Consider the following 15705-nt stretch of genomic DNA (forward strand, 5'->3'; position numbering starts at 1 on the left):
ATAAAGGTCTTTTCCAACTTAAATGATTCTATGATTCTATATATATATATGTTTACGCATACAAATATATACATTTCTAAAATCCAGATATATATTTTAGTATAAATGTGTATATAGATATATGGAAATATGTAATATGACACAGACACGCACATACATTTTTATTTGACCTCAATAAATATATATCACTCTTCCAGCTATTACACACATTTTTTCCATGTAAAATCAAATCCTTACTCTAACTAAACCTGTCTAAATCCCAGTAGGCACTTGTAGAAGTACGCTCTCTTTTCATATAAAATAAATGTGCCATGTACTCTTCACAAATAAACAACTGCTACCTGGATACATCACTATCAGAACCTAAGGTAAGGTATTTTAGATTCAAACAGGGAAGTAAAATTTGGATACATGATGCTAATATCAAGGTTAACCTGTCATATCAAATACAGATACATCAAGATTAAGGAGCACCTCTCTTTTTGTCCTGAATAATAAATTAATATCAACATCTTTATGTGCTTTGTAATATAGATTTCTATAAAACTGCCCTTCAAAATGGGTTCTTAAATCTATGTGCTAGCATAAAATAAAGCTTTTCATATCATCTCTTATCTTGTTTTGGGATAAAGAAAATTCACTCATGTATTTAAACCAAGATTATATTCATGGACAACTTCTGCTGTATGAAAATGGGATAAGTGCACTGAAACGCTTTCAGGCAGGAAGCCAACAATCTCCATGCGTTATACAGAAGTGGCAGAGTGATTTTTTAAGGCACACCTGCTTTAGATGAAAGAAATTGAATTCCAACTCCATAACTGTCAAGCGCCACCACAAATAATAGAGCCTAAGCCAAATCATTTCAGCAATATAGCTATTTTCCTGTTGAAGCGATGGAGCAGAAATCAGCCATAGCTAGATGATATCACTTTATGTGCATGCTTTGGAAACAGTTCCATTCATCATTTCACTGCTTAATCCCTTTCAAAAACATGTTCTTCATTCCCTGGTTAATAAAAACTTTGGTTACCTAAGTCAAAATTGTGGAAAAAATGTGGATTATGTTTTTGCCATAATTACATAAAAATTCCAAAGAAAATACAGTAACTACAATAAATCATTTGAACACTTGCACATAATATTTCTTACATGACACCACATGCATGAGGCTGTTTCTTCTATAGTTCCTTAAGCAGCTGAATCCTCATTTCTTTTTTGCAGCTCCCAATAGGATGAAGATAACAGCAGGACAATGAAGACAATCATTTGGGTATTGATAATCTGGCACTGAGCACGTTTTTCATTTGGGAAGAGATAGTGTGAAGAAATTGCTAGTTCTCTCCCTTTTACCCTCATATAATCACACAGAAGAATAAAAAAAACCCACCTTCTCATACGTCAATAAACCTACATTTACTTTCAAACCTGTCTATGGCAAGGCTCAAATTCATGATCCATGGTTGCATTGACACCTTCACAACGACTGCTCCTGACAACAACAAAATTTTAAAATGGTACAGACCATTTTATAAAGATTTTTAGTGCCATGTTATTCTGCTTTCATTAAAATTTGAAGGCACAGATAAATTTGCTCATACCTTCCCATTTTTTTTAAGCAGGTATGTTTACCCACAGTCTAGAGAAAAGTAAATAAATAAGATCCTGCTTCTACTGAGAAATTTCAGTGACTACCAAGGGAAAGACTTCAGTAATGTTTAACTAACACTAGCTCCAGCCTGTAGTGTCTTTCTGCTGAGTAACTGCTAAAGCAAATGCTTTAGTTTCCTAAGTTGCTAATGTGTCAGCATTTATTTGTGGAAGTATCAACGCAGTACCTGGTGCAATGCTGGCTTTTAGTTACCTCTGCACCTGAGTTCTCCTTTGCCTTCCGTAATGGCTATACATTGCTCCTGGGCAAGTCAACGGTTGACATGCTAAGGACACACAAGGCCCCGTGTAGCCATACAGCCTTAATCCCTGGAAACATTTTAGAAAACTAGCTTTCTAATCATACAATAAGGGCTTAGTGAAATACTGGAAAATCTAAATGCTCTCAGAAATTTGCATCTTAGTCTGAAAATTCAGATTTACAGAAATCTACCACTGGCTCACCTACCAGTGGCCAAAGACGAGCCGTGTGTTTCATCACAGATAGCAGTACTGACGTGGGATGGGATGGAGCAGTGGCAGGAAACCTGGGGGGAGGAGGAAGGAGTGCGAGGAAGAGAATAAGGAAACCAATTATAAGTTCATTTGGAAAAAAAGAGTTTTAAAGTGATACCTCAGACAACTCAGGTTCAATAAGGTAAATCCCAAACCATGCTCTGGGCATTCATGGTCTCCTTTCTTTTGTCTCATTGGAAGATTCAGAGCAACTATAAATCAAAATCTCGGTGCCTTGATGGAGGAAGACAGAAGTTTTGACATTCCTTCACTCTTCCAGAAGCAACTTAGGGGAACAATGATACAAGTAAGGATTTTTTGATTGAACCTTCAGGGCTGCAACAGTAACTAGATGTAAGATTTGATCTGACCCTTACTGTCAGTTTATAAGAATAAAAAATACTGACTATGAGACCTTTGAATACTGCAAATTAAGTGTTTAAAAAAGCTTGGAAAAACTGCCAGTACTACAACTCACAGAAACATTCCTCCTCCTTTTCGCCCAGCTCCTAATAGTAGCATTTTTTCCCCACGTCTAACTAATATAGCAAAATGCTTTTAAATGTATCCATTCTGTTTTCCAATAAATGATTCTCTATTCTTTATTTCTGAAGTTTCACCTTTCATTTTATGTTATGAACTGCTCCAATGTAAATAGTATCCCAAATGCAAAAGATTAAAAAAGCAAATTACACTTGCCACTCCTTGCAAGTTGCCTACAAACACTTCGATGAAGGACCAGACTTCAAAAATACTTGCTATATTTTACTAATACATACTGATCTAGATCACAGTTAGCAATGTTAATATGAAGTTAAGTTTTTAGCATTCACTTTAACAGTTCCAGGAAGACATTAATACTAAAACAGAACATTGGCACCAGATGAGTATCTACAAGATTAAATTTAGGGTGGCAATTACGCCTTTCTTGAAGTACAGCCCCAATCAATAAAAAAGATTTCTATTACCTTGCCTCCATAATGTCTACAAGAGACAGTGCTAATGAACAAAACCCCTTGCCAAGATTGGATTTGAAAACCTAAAACAGCTTTCAACGCCTTGCAGCTTCTCGCTGTATTTCTAGAAGTGACTATTTGAGACAATATACCTCTCCATCTATTTTTAGACAATTAGAAAGTTATTTTGCATCATTGAGGATAGTTCATGTGTGGTTATGAAACAGAAACAATTGCTAATAAATAACAATGCTCAGGTTCCAGTATCTGATATCAAACTATAGGTAACCCACAGTTACTGTAGTTTCACAGATCATGTCAGTGTAACACCTCTTTTCTTGAGGATGAATTCAACACTGTTCCGTTTCTCCCAGCCACTTCAGCACTTAACTGATTTTCTTTCCTTAATTGTTTAACATACTTTGCTAAAAAGTCACTAGATATGGTGATGACTATATTCCCAGCTTGTGTTTTAAACAAGATATAGAATAATGTAAGAGAAAAATTATTCTCTAGAATTTCATAGGTGTTTTACACCTTGTTGAAAAATACCCAGCTGGGACTTTTTCTTGCAAATACAAGGTCTTATTTTTCTAAGCCTTGTCTTATACTTATAAGACACTTCTTCTAATTGTTATGTGTCCAAAAATACTGCAAGGAGCTTAAGGCGGGAGTCATTCGTACTAATTGCACTCTACCAAAAAAATGTACCAGCTCTGCATAGTTACTGGAGTTATAAGTAAGTTATTTAGTTTTAACTTCTAATTGTCATTATGACTTCCAACACTCTTTGTTTGCTGAGGACTTATTTCAAAACCCTATTAAAACCCCACATAAATTAGGTACAATCAATCATGCTCTCTTGTTTGCTATGGGAATAGCAAACAGAACCATTAGGCAGAAGGGGGATTGTTTGGGTTTTTTGCTTAATGTAAACCTTTTTACAGTCATTGGCAGATTTAACTCATCCATGACTTATAATATTCATTCATGCAGATGTTTAAACATTGAAGTGATGGTTATATTCGTTTTGAATTTTCATTGGGTTTGTGTTGTTTTCAAGAGAAAAGATGACACTAACACTTTTTCTGCCTAGAAGGCAAGAGACTGCAATAAGTAGGAAGGATTTAACTTTTGTGCCTACTCTCTACCATTATTAACTTTTGCCAAAAAGATGGCGCAGGTTGTATGCTTCATTGCGCATACGTATGGATGCACATGTATGTGTACCTCCACAGCACATTAGCTGAAAACCTCCTAGAAATTGCTATGAAGCAAAGAAAATGCTTTTATGGAAAAATAGCCATGCTATCTAGTTCCAGTAGGAAAAATACTATTTCCTTTCATTTAAAAAGGGCTTTTTTCTCTCATGTTAGGAAGTGCAACGTAAGTTGAAAGAAGTGCACATACTCCCTGCAGAATAGGTAGTTAGATACAGTTAGATACAGCTTAGCTCCTTTTAGAATGAGCAGAGTTTTGCTCCAGAAATGTACTCTTTCGGGGGCCTGCAGATGTCATTCCTTGGTTTGTCCATAAACACGTACAGCAGCAGCTCAACAGCAGAAGCCACTAATCCTGTCCTAGGGAGACCACCCATAGGGAAGAGAAGCGTGATCTGGTCTCTATGTGGAGTTAACACTCAGCCTTCCTGCCAGAAAACCCTGTTCCACATGCGTCACTGAAAAAACAGCAGATGATGGATTGAAATGAGTACATTTGGGGGCTCAATTGAAGCTGATGACACATGAGAGAGTCTGCCAACTCATATATCACATCCCAAATGAAAAAGACTTTGCAATACTCCATATACATAAATAAACACACTAGAACTATGCATAAAATTATTTTCACTTTAAATTATTTAACTACAAAAGCTGTAGAGCATGACATGCTCTGTGGGCTTAATACTACATCTTTATGCTCAATTAATTTTTTAACATTAATATCAGCTGGAGAAGGAGCAGGACATACCAGAATATGCGTGGTATGCATAACAACATGTACCTATAAGATTACCATTTATACTTCGGCAAACTAATTCATACTCAGGAGCTCTGGGTAGGAGCTGCCACATCCAAAATCAATGTTCATTATTCAGAACAAGTTTTCATTGTGCTTGAGAACGGGAGCTCTGGATTGATCCCCTGGGCACCCACAAGGCAGGTGTCGAAAGGAAGAAGGTGTCAGCCTTACAGGACGCAGACAGACATTGCTCTCTCTTCTATATTGCTTCCTGTTTGTATCAGCTGAGATTTGGGAGAGTTGGCATTAGCGAGTTTCCCCTAGGAAGAGGAATATATGGATGCACTGTGCGATTTATTTATATGAGCTCCAAGCCCCGCACTGTGAACAGAGGTGGGTAAGCGGCCGCGCAGGAGCTCCTCCTGCAGAAGTGAAGTCAGGCTCCTGTGGCACAGCCCACGCCTGTCTTCTCTCGGTGCCTGCCTCCAAGAGGACGTGTTCTGCCTCTGTGCTCCTAAGACACAAATTGTCCAGAAGTATCTTTCTTTTCTGCCTCTGCCTGAGTCACAAGTAACTCAGTTCCAAATTAGACGTGTTAGCTGAGCTCTTCAGAGTTCAAAGAATTACTTCCTTCTCTCTCTCTTCTGTGCCAGAGCCAGTTCTTTTATTACCTTCCCAGTGGACAGGTAACTCAACACCTCCCCAAACTCTGCAGCTAGCTTGGCTTGGAGAAGCCCCTCTATTAAAACTGATCAAAAAATAGCAAGTGCTTCTGAGGAAAAACCCTGACTAGACAAATTCTCAGTCTGAACCAGAAAGAACTTTTATCCTAAAGATCATAATTTTGACAAAAATTTTTGTACTAACTTTACTCTCAAAATTTTACGCTTCTGTCATCATAGTGTTCCTGGCAGGATCAGCCAATTTCCCAGCTGATTTCTTTGACACCTAGTTAAGATTTTTTTTCCTCCCTGTTTAGAAGTAATTTCGATCTAGACATGTAACTTGCTGGCATTTGTACTGCAACAGGAAGATGGGAATAACTTGTGATAAGTTTACTGAGAGAATACAGAGGCTTTTAATCAGTTTGCCTTAGAGCCATGGGAAGAAAGAAACATACTCCTGGTCTGTTCTTAAGTCCCCACCCTTTTTCCTTTCTTTTTTTCCCCAAAGCAGCCTTCAGCATGCATTACCGATGACTGATTTATTAGATTGCTAGTACTGTCCGACTCCAAGTCAGGTTTAAGACAGATTTTTCATAAGGGTGCAGCAAAACTAGATTACCCTATTCAAAAGCTGCATGCTTTCCCTATACTCTGTGCCAAGCTTCTGATAGTCAACAAAGAGTTTGTTACTAACATGGACGTCTCAGAGAAAGAAGATCCAAGCCTTTGTGATCATCAAGACTGTTTATTTCACATTTTAACTAAGTCTGGGGCACCGAAATAAAATTTCAGTGGGCATAAAATGAAGCAGCCTATCTGTTTAATACCACAAGCCACTATCAACCTAATATGTTCATTTGCCCTTTAATACAGAGACAATTTCAAAATCTTTCTCCTCCTATTAAAACACTTTTAAAAGCTTATGCCCTTATAAACCAAGCAATCATTTTCCCCTCGACAGCTACGACCTGCCATCACTTTACAAGACCAAATTACTGAAGAAGACTGGAGGTTCATGAAGGCAAGTGACATGAAGAAACGGCAGAGATTTCCTGCAGGAGGTAGAAATGACCTAAGCACTATTCACACACAAAATGAAATTCAAACCTGGCTTTATTCTCTCTTTCTTCATACATAACAAGAACTATTTTTCCAACTTCTACTTGGAAACATCTGAGAATAAAGATACAAGTCAAGACATAAGGAATGAGCTCAACAGAATTGTTTTAAAGACCGTAGCTAGGAAGATCAAGATGGAAAAACATCGGTTATTGAAATTATGCGCAGTTCAAGCTATTGTAAAATAAAACAATGTAATAAATACAGTGGTATCTGAACAAGGCAAAAGCACAGAGATTAATACTGACATAAGGTTATATAGATATCACAAAGTAAGCCCAGAACATTGATTTCCCTTCCCTTAAAAAAACAGAATAGGAGGAGAGGAATGAATCCAAAATAAACAAAAGAAAGCCAGGCTCAGTCTCAAGGTAGCAAAAGCTGGGAGTGAATTTTTGAGTCACAAGGTCTGAAAAAAATCAGAAAAGAACCTGAGCAAGGTTACGACAGCAGTAGAAAGGAGCTGGGGGAGGGGGGCTGATAGGATCTAAATTAGTAGCTATTACACCAGAGAGTGCCTGGATTAAAAAAGAATGACAAAGAAAGTTTACATAAAATAATAGGAAATTATTATGGACCTATACAGTGGATTACCGTCTAAACCAGAAAATGTTTACGCGTGAACAGAAATCTCTTTAAAAGGTTAAAACATTGATCATGAAGATGCTGATCTTGAACTGAGGGAATCTATCAGCAGAAATGCTTATAAAATCTGTATACACATGGTACCTGTTGTGTTTTTAAATAATTGAGAGAATCGAACTCAAACTCAATGAGTTAACTTGATATAATCAATCTGTAAACGCTAAACAGATGGTTTTGCAGGAAGTACACAAATCTAGTGTTCATGCCTTTACTTTTGGAAATGTTACTGGTTAGGCAGAAGAGAACTGCACTTGTATAAACCAAGGTTTCAACACAAAAATAAACTAGTACTGAAAAAGGCCTCAAGGGGACGTTAAATTGTTCTTCCACCTCAAACATTTCTGGAACTATTCACAAAGCAGAATGTACTGGAATAAGGAAAATGGATTTTCTACTGAGCTGTGACAGGCCAGTCATCACAACAGAAACTGATGGGATTTGAACAGGGACTTGAACCCAAGTTTCAAAGTCTGAGTCCTGAGCTGCATATTATATGAATAAATTATTTCTTACAATCTATATACAAGAACTGGACAAATGAAACACACCTGTGAAATGAAGAAATCAGACGAAACAAGGCAAGGGACCTTCCACAGGTCTGACGATGCTTCTGCCAGATCCAGCCATCTCTCCACTGCCAATGACCATGAGCCAACTGAGATCCTCCAAGAGACCAAAGAGGAGGCAGGTGGGGAGGCCTCCACAGCCTGTGTGGGCAGTTGGAAGAGAAGCAATTTCCAGTGAGGTCAAGGGGAGAGCAGAGGCAGCAGCAGCTATGCTTACCCAGATTTCTGGAGCCTGTGGTTTTCCTAGCAGCCAGTTCTACCAAGCCAGATCAAGCCTATTCCAACACAACCTTAAGGCCAAGAGCTGAATACAAAATTCTGAAGTCCCAGACCGATGTTCTTACAATAACTCCATCTTCCTTTTCTAAAGACATGGAGTTTAGTTTGGTCTTGCTATAGTAAAAAAAAAAGACCTTATTATATCAAATAAGTAATATTGAACACTACCCAAAAGTCTTAACTCTCTCAAAGGCTGCATGACTGAGTTAAGGTCACAGGGCACCACAAGGGCCAGCTAAAACTCAGACAAAACAAACTTCAAGGCAAGTGTTTCTAAGGCCACGCTGCCACTGTTTAGTCCACAGTTCAGCTGAAACAAACTTCAGAAAGAAAAGTTCAAGCTATTTTAAACCCATTTTAATACTTTAGTTACAGTATAAGAACCTAAACACACTTGTCCACTCATCCCAGTTAATAAGCAACCTGAGAACTAATAAATATTCCATAGATGTGTGAGAAATTGTCCCTGTGCTTAAAGGGAAAAGTTTTGTGCGAGCAGTCTGGCACTACCAACCACTTCTAATGTTTGTGTCCATGAAAAGAAATCTTAATCTATACTTTTAATACTGTACTGACAACTACGGTACTGCAATCTGTTACTGCCTGAGAGCGCAGGAGAGTGTTTTGCCTAGATGCTGTAGGCTAAGTCCTGTCCTTGGATGTAAGGGTACAGCAAGATGCATCTGTATACTTGAGAGCTAAATTTAGATGAAGGAGAAAAGGCCACATGAGATACAGAGTTCCACTTTGGATCATTTCATGCTTGGATTTGTAGTCAGTAGCTTTAAATTTTCCTAGTTAAGAGAGGGCACCTGCAATACACTCAATTTTATGCAAGCTAGGTGTGCTCACAGATTCATAGTATGCTGCTGAAGTAGCTCCAATCTGAGCAAAGTTTGTACAAAATTACTAAAAGAAATGTGGGGGAAAAAAACTTAAAACAACGGCAAAACAAATTAAGCAGGAGTTCAGAAAGTTTTCTGGCTAATTTTGAGCTCAAGCTTTCTTGAGATCAAACAGTCTCACAGCCCTTATACACACAAAGGAAGATGCCTGAAGGAAAGCAGAATCCCCTCTGACTCCACAGCTGTACAGAGAAGCATACGCTTTGCCTGCCCTAATGAAGCCAGGCCAAAAGTAATTCCAGCTCCTTGCTTTCCTGCAGCTCCCTACAGCCCCTCCACATGCTTTTCAACACCACCTTATCTATGCTGGAGTTTCAGTTGTAGACGCTCTTGCCTATGTATCCCATAGCCAAGGTGTATAACATCAAGAAAACATTCAGTGTGCATCAGTTGACCTACCTAAAAACCATCTGCAATTCCTCCTTGGGCTCCCTAGAAAGCAAGCACGCAGGTAACAGGAACTATTCCATATACCAACTCAAGAGCTTAAGTGAACTAACAAGCAAGTGAACTCTCACGAAATAGAATCATAGAATCATAGAATTGTTTAGGTTGGAAAAGACCTTTAAGATCATCAAGTCCAACCGTAAACCTAACACTGCCAAGTCCACCACTAAACCATGTCCTTAAGCACCTCATCCAAACGTCTTTTAAATACCTCCAGGGATGGGGACTCAACCACTTCCCTGGGCAGCCCCTTCCAATGCTTCACAACCCTTTCCATGAAGGAATTCACAGAATCACAGAATCACAGAATCGTATAGGTTGGAAAAGACCTTTAAGATCATTGAGTCCAACTGTAAACCTAACACTACCAAGACCACCACTAAACCATGTCCCTAAGCACCTCATCCAAACATCTTTTAAATACCTGCAGGGACGGGGACTCAACCACTTCCCTGGGCAGCCCCTTCCAATGCTTGAATTGTTCCTAATATCCAATCTAAATCTCTCCTGATGCAACTTTAGGCCATTTCCTCTCGTCCTATCACTTGTTACTTGGGAGAAGAGACCGACCCCCACCTCGCTACAACCTCCTTTCAGGCAGCTGTAGAGAGCGATAAGGTCTCCCCTCAGCCTCCACTTCTCCAGGCTAAACAACCCCAGGTCCCTCAGCCGCTCCTCACAAGACTTGTGCTCCAGACCCTTCACCAGCTTTGTTGCCCTTCTCTGGACACGCTCCAGCACCTCAATGTCTCTCTTGTAGTGAGGGGCCCAACACTGAACACAGTATTCGAGGTGCGGCCTCACCAGTGCCCAGTACAGGGGGACCATCACTTCCCTAGTCCTGCTGGCCACACTATTCCTGATACAAGCAAGGATGCTGTTGGGTTTCTTGGCCACCTGGGCACACTGCTGGCTCATGTTCAGCTGGCTGTCAACCAGCACCCCCAGGTCCTTTTCCGCCAGGCAGCTTTCCAGCCACTCTTCCCCAAGCCTGTAGCGTTGCATGGGGTTGTTGTGACCCAAGTGCAGGACCTGGCTCTTAGCCTTGTTGAACTTCATACAATTGACCTCAGCCCATCAATCCAGCCTGTCCAGATCCCTCTGCAGAGCCTTCCTGCCCTCAAGCAGACCAACACTCCCACCCAACTTGGTATCATCTGCAAACTTACTGAGGGTGCAGTCAATCCCCTCATCCAGACCATTGATAAAGATACTAAACAGAACTGGCCCCAATACTGAGCCCTGGGGAACACCACTTGTGACCGGCCACCAACTGGATTTAACTCCGTTCACCACAACTCTCTGGGCTCGGCCATCCAACCAGTTTTTTTCTTTGATTTCAAAAGGTTATATTTTTTCATAAAGCTACAGAATTGAAGTTTAGAGAAAAGAGGAGCTTGTAACTATGTTCTAGGCCGTGGATTTATCAGTCTGTAATAGCAAAGCAAAAACCCTGAAATTATTTGAAAATGAGAAAGAAGTCTAGTAGTCATTGGGATTTGAGGGCAGCACTCAGTGTATTTTTATTGAAAAGCATAGTGTCATTATTGAATATGCCATACAAACTAAGCAGAGATTACTTTACGTTAACAAAATTACAGCAAGAGTTAACGAAGACAAAAGCTAAAACATTATTAAATAGTACACTTCCATTAAAAATTATAAAATGATTGTTTACTTCTCTTTGATAGAAGTAACTATTGGAGAATACAAATCCAACTGGACATTTATTGGGCACAATGCACTTACTTTTTAATTAGTAGTTTATAGGTAAAATAACATATAACTCAAAGAGACACAATAAGATCAAGCTTGGCCTTTAGATTTTCCAAAAATTAATTTAATATTACTGTATGTTTTATCATTATTTTATAAAATTACCACCAAGACAATGGAAACATTTACATCTTATTTTTCTCATCATTTAAACAATTTCTAGTGAAGAAAACATGCCAGCTCAGAGCACCAAAACTTGGAACGGGCTTGGATCAAAATATATAAGGAAAAGGAAAGAAAAATTATTTTATTACATAATCCATCTTCAAAATGAGAGAAAATAAATAAATTTGCCAGCCAATATGAGATTTCAACATGGAAAGCATTACATGGTATATGGGTAAAATTATTCATTTCCTGTTCCTGTGATATTTGTATTATCACTAAATACACCTTGATTCCTATTGCCTCCCTTTTATACATTGTTCATATCAGCAGAGAATAGGTAAAAGTCTGGTTTTGAGCTGAAGAAGGGATTAACAGTTAAAACTGGAGTTCACCAAGCCTTCATAACCAAGTGAGGTGTTATACAGAAAAGGCCTTCAGCTTGCACCTGTCTTTCTTGGTCATTTTAAGACCTACCTTATCTTCTCTTCTTTAGGCTCTGCTTCTCCCAGTTTTTACTCCCCGGTCTTGTTTCCTCATTGCTGATCGCTCTCACTGCTCTCCTCCGCACTTGTGTAACGGTCAAGACCTTTCCTGAGGTCCGGTTTCCCTGAGTGCAGTACTTAAGCTGAGGCCTTTGGGTGCCAGGCAGCATTAGTACTAATGCAATACTTTTCTTTACATATCCCTGAATGCTTTTTTACTTCTTCACTGTGGCAGGACACTATTGACTCACATTTTGTCTGTGATCCACTACAATCCTCTATATGCTTTTTTACAGAAATGCCCTCTACCCATCTGGTATTCAGGCTGCTAATTACTCCTGCTGAGTGTGGTATGTTGTACTTTCCATGGTGGACCAGCATCCTACTTTTTCAGACAGCTGCTCCAATTTATTAAACTCATTTTCAATCCTAACCCTACCTTCCAGTTTACTTGCAGCCCACTGCAGCTGTGTATTACCTGCACATTTTGTAGGCAGGGTCTCTGTTCAACTATCCCAGTCGCTAGCAAAAATAGACTGTCACCAAACACCGGGCAGACCCAGTGGAGCCTCACTAGCACAATGTGTCCACACAGACACTGTGAACCCTCAGTAACTCCTCAGATTTGCTCCCTCCTCTCCCCACAGCAAACACATCTGGACCAGGTTTCCTCAGCTTACTCACGAAAAAGGTTCTGAAACAATCGCAAAGGACAACGAAGTTAGGACACGTACTGCTTTCCACAGAAAAGGATTGGTTTGACATGACTTTTTCTTAATAAATTCACGTTGACTATTATTCATTTCCTTGTTACAGGTATGTTACCAGGCTACATACATACAGAGACAAAATCCTCTATCGTCCACCTGCTCCTCCTTTTTCCCTTCCTTTTTTTAAGCAGATCCCATTGCAAATCAAAGTCCTACAGGCAGATGATATTCTTTGCTCCTTATCTTTGATTTCAAAATGGAAGTATGATGGATATTCTGATAGAAATGCGAGTAGACACATTAGTGCATAATAATCCTGTGTTTCTCAAATAACTTAAGGCACCAGTTCAGCTTCACTCATTCAGCAACACAAAACATTATTTATTGGCTGTTAAAGAAAAATATGGCAGTTCTCCATGGCAAATGCATCCTTGTTTTGAAACATATGTTATCAGTGCTCAGAAGGGAACTGTAAGTATAGATTTTAAAAATAGTCTTGCAAAAACATTATCTCTGAAAAACTGAAAGTGAAGCTTCCGGAATGCAGTTTGATACCATATTGTTGATAATGTCTGGAGATGTCACAGTAGCACACTTTCCATATTTCCAACATAATTTCTAAAACACAACTGAAAGCACACAACACTGACGGCAGGTGCTGGCGGAAAGGCAGCGCTCACTCGGGCTGCCCTCCTTCCAGGAGTCCCCTGCCACAGGCTCAAACCGCAAACACACAGCACAGGCTTGGGACAGCATGCCGCTTGAAATTGGAGCATTTTTAATCCTCCAGACACCATAATAGAGGTCAAATACCATTTACTGTGTTTAATATTTTATTTTTAGGAAGACTGATGACATTATCGCTCATTGGATATTTATGAAGAGACTGAATAGTCTCATTATCATGGGTAGTGGGCACTGTGGACAGAAATGTTCACACAAAACCCAGCTGTTGATGAGCTGCATTGGGAATTTTTTGCTATCCTACCCAACATCAACATTTTTAAAACTGTCAAGCCTTATTTTGAGCAAAGCAGCCTGTTTTGTTGGTGTTTCCATACAGCAGAAGGCATACCGAGGGAACAGAAACGGGCAGGGAGCATTCAGTAATGCAGGTTCATTAAGTCATTGCAGCACAACTTAATTTGGCTGTAGGACATTATTTTCCATGGAAACTCTGGTTTGTGCTAATGCGACTCTACAGGAGGTCTAATCGGAAATGTCTGATGCGCTTAGGGGGAGCAGACAGAGGAGCACCTCGCTGCGCCCCGCGGGCCCTCAGCTGCTGGAATGGGGGCTTGCAGGAGCGGAAATGTCTATGGATTTGTCTCCAGCTTCCCAAAAAGCTGGAACTCCTCAAGCTCCTGGGACACAGTTGCAGGAGCTGGAAGGCCAAACTGTGCCTGCCAAGGGCTGGGACGCGGGATGGCCCATAGCACCTTGCAAGAGCACCGCTCAGACCCCTCTTCATAGCAGGAATAACCTGACGAGTTATTTTGTCCCAGGCTTGTCCAGACTGGCCAAAGCCACGTCCGCAATGCTGCTCTGGATGCCAGGGAAGAGCCCTACAGGCAAGCAAGTCCCACAAGCCCTTCCTCCCCACTGTGGGCACCACCACCACGGAACTGCCAGATAACATAACTGCTTCTGCAATGCCAACACGAGAATCAGGATTGCAAGTGCAATAGTCTGTAACAACATCTACTGAGATGATGCTTACCATTTGTTTTTGTCCTAAAAACAGGACATTTATCTTTTAAAAGTTTCTACATCAGGCTGTCAATGTCAGATAATGCCAGACTGATACTTATCCTTTAAACTGTAGCAATAGCCTCATAAATGGAGTGATAAAGACTTTAATTACAAGAACACACTTTTCCATAGGATCCCTGCTTCAGCTGGTACATTGTATGGACACAGGAAGGGGCCAGAGTCAGACTGCACGCAGTCTGCCATAAATCTGGCATTTCGTATCTCTGAGCACAGAGCAGATTTCCTCTTCTTCACTCAGGCGCTTTTCCTGATTAAACTCTGATAGCTAAAAAGAATGGTACTAACTCTGCCTGCAAGATGAGAAAAGGTTGTGGAAATAACCTCTGCGGGAGATACTAGGGGATGAGAGTGAGATGTAGATAAAGAAGTAAATAAGGAAGAAGTGAGGAACATTACAAATTTCAGTGCCTGCAGGCTTCCCTTAAAAATATATAAATAACATGTAGAGTTATGATAATCAGAACAGAGTAATAAAGTATTATCTGCTAATCTTTTGAATTTTAAGTGCAGCTGTCGGCTCCACACAAGCAGGGCTTGTTACCTTTTAATGTCCCTTAGAGACCTCCTGCTGTCTTGACTACTTTCGATCACATTATATCATAAGTACAGTTTTCCAATTAGTTGGGATACTTGATAGAAGTTTTTCCCCTTAAAAAAGTCAATTTTACAAGCAAAAAAAGCTTTAAAAGTGAGGTGACATTTTACCAGATTAGTACCTCATTTTCATTAACTGAACTTCATCTATTATGTTATGTGAAAGAAAACAGACATAGATAGACAGATAGAAAATTTATTGAATTTAATTTCTAGAGCTATACCACTTAAAATCTGATTATTTTCTAGTAGTTGAACAGCCTTATTATTTTAAAAGTAAAAGATTATATTGAAGGTAAATGCTATTGTCACTGTTAACACGGTAGAATAACATTCAGTATTCATCTCGCATGACATGCACGTCACAATAATGAATAATTGTTTGATTTACTGATTATATTCACATTAAAATACTTCCTCTTATTTCTAAATTGTTTAATCTAGGTTGTACAATCTATTTTACAGCTTTTATCATTAATAAATGCAAAGCTGATCTGTAACAAACCACTGCTTTCAAGTTTAAAAGCAAGAATTTAATGTTAAGGAGAGTGG

The sequence above is a fragment of the Ciconia boyciana genome, chromosome 10 (assembly GCF_034638445.1).
Source record: "Ciconia boyciana chromosome 10, ASM3463844v1, whole genome shotgun sequence".
In the NCBI taxonomy this organism is placed as follows: domain Eukaryota; kingdom Metazoa; phylum Chordata; class Aves; order Ciconiiformes; family Ciconiidae; genus Ciconia; species Ciconia boyciana.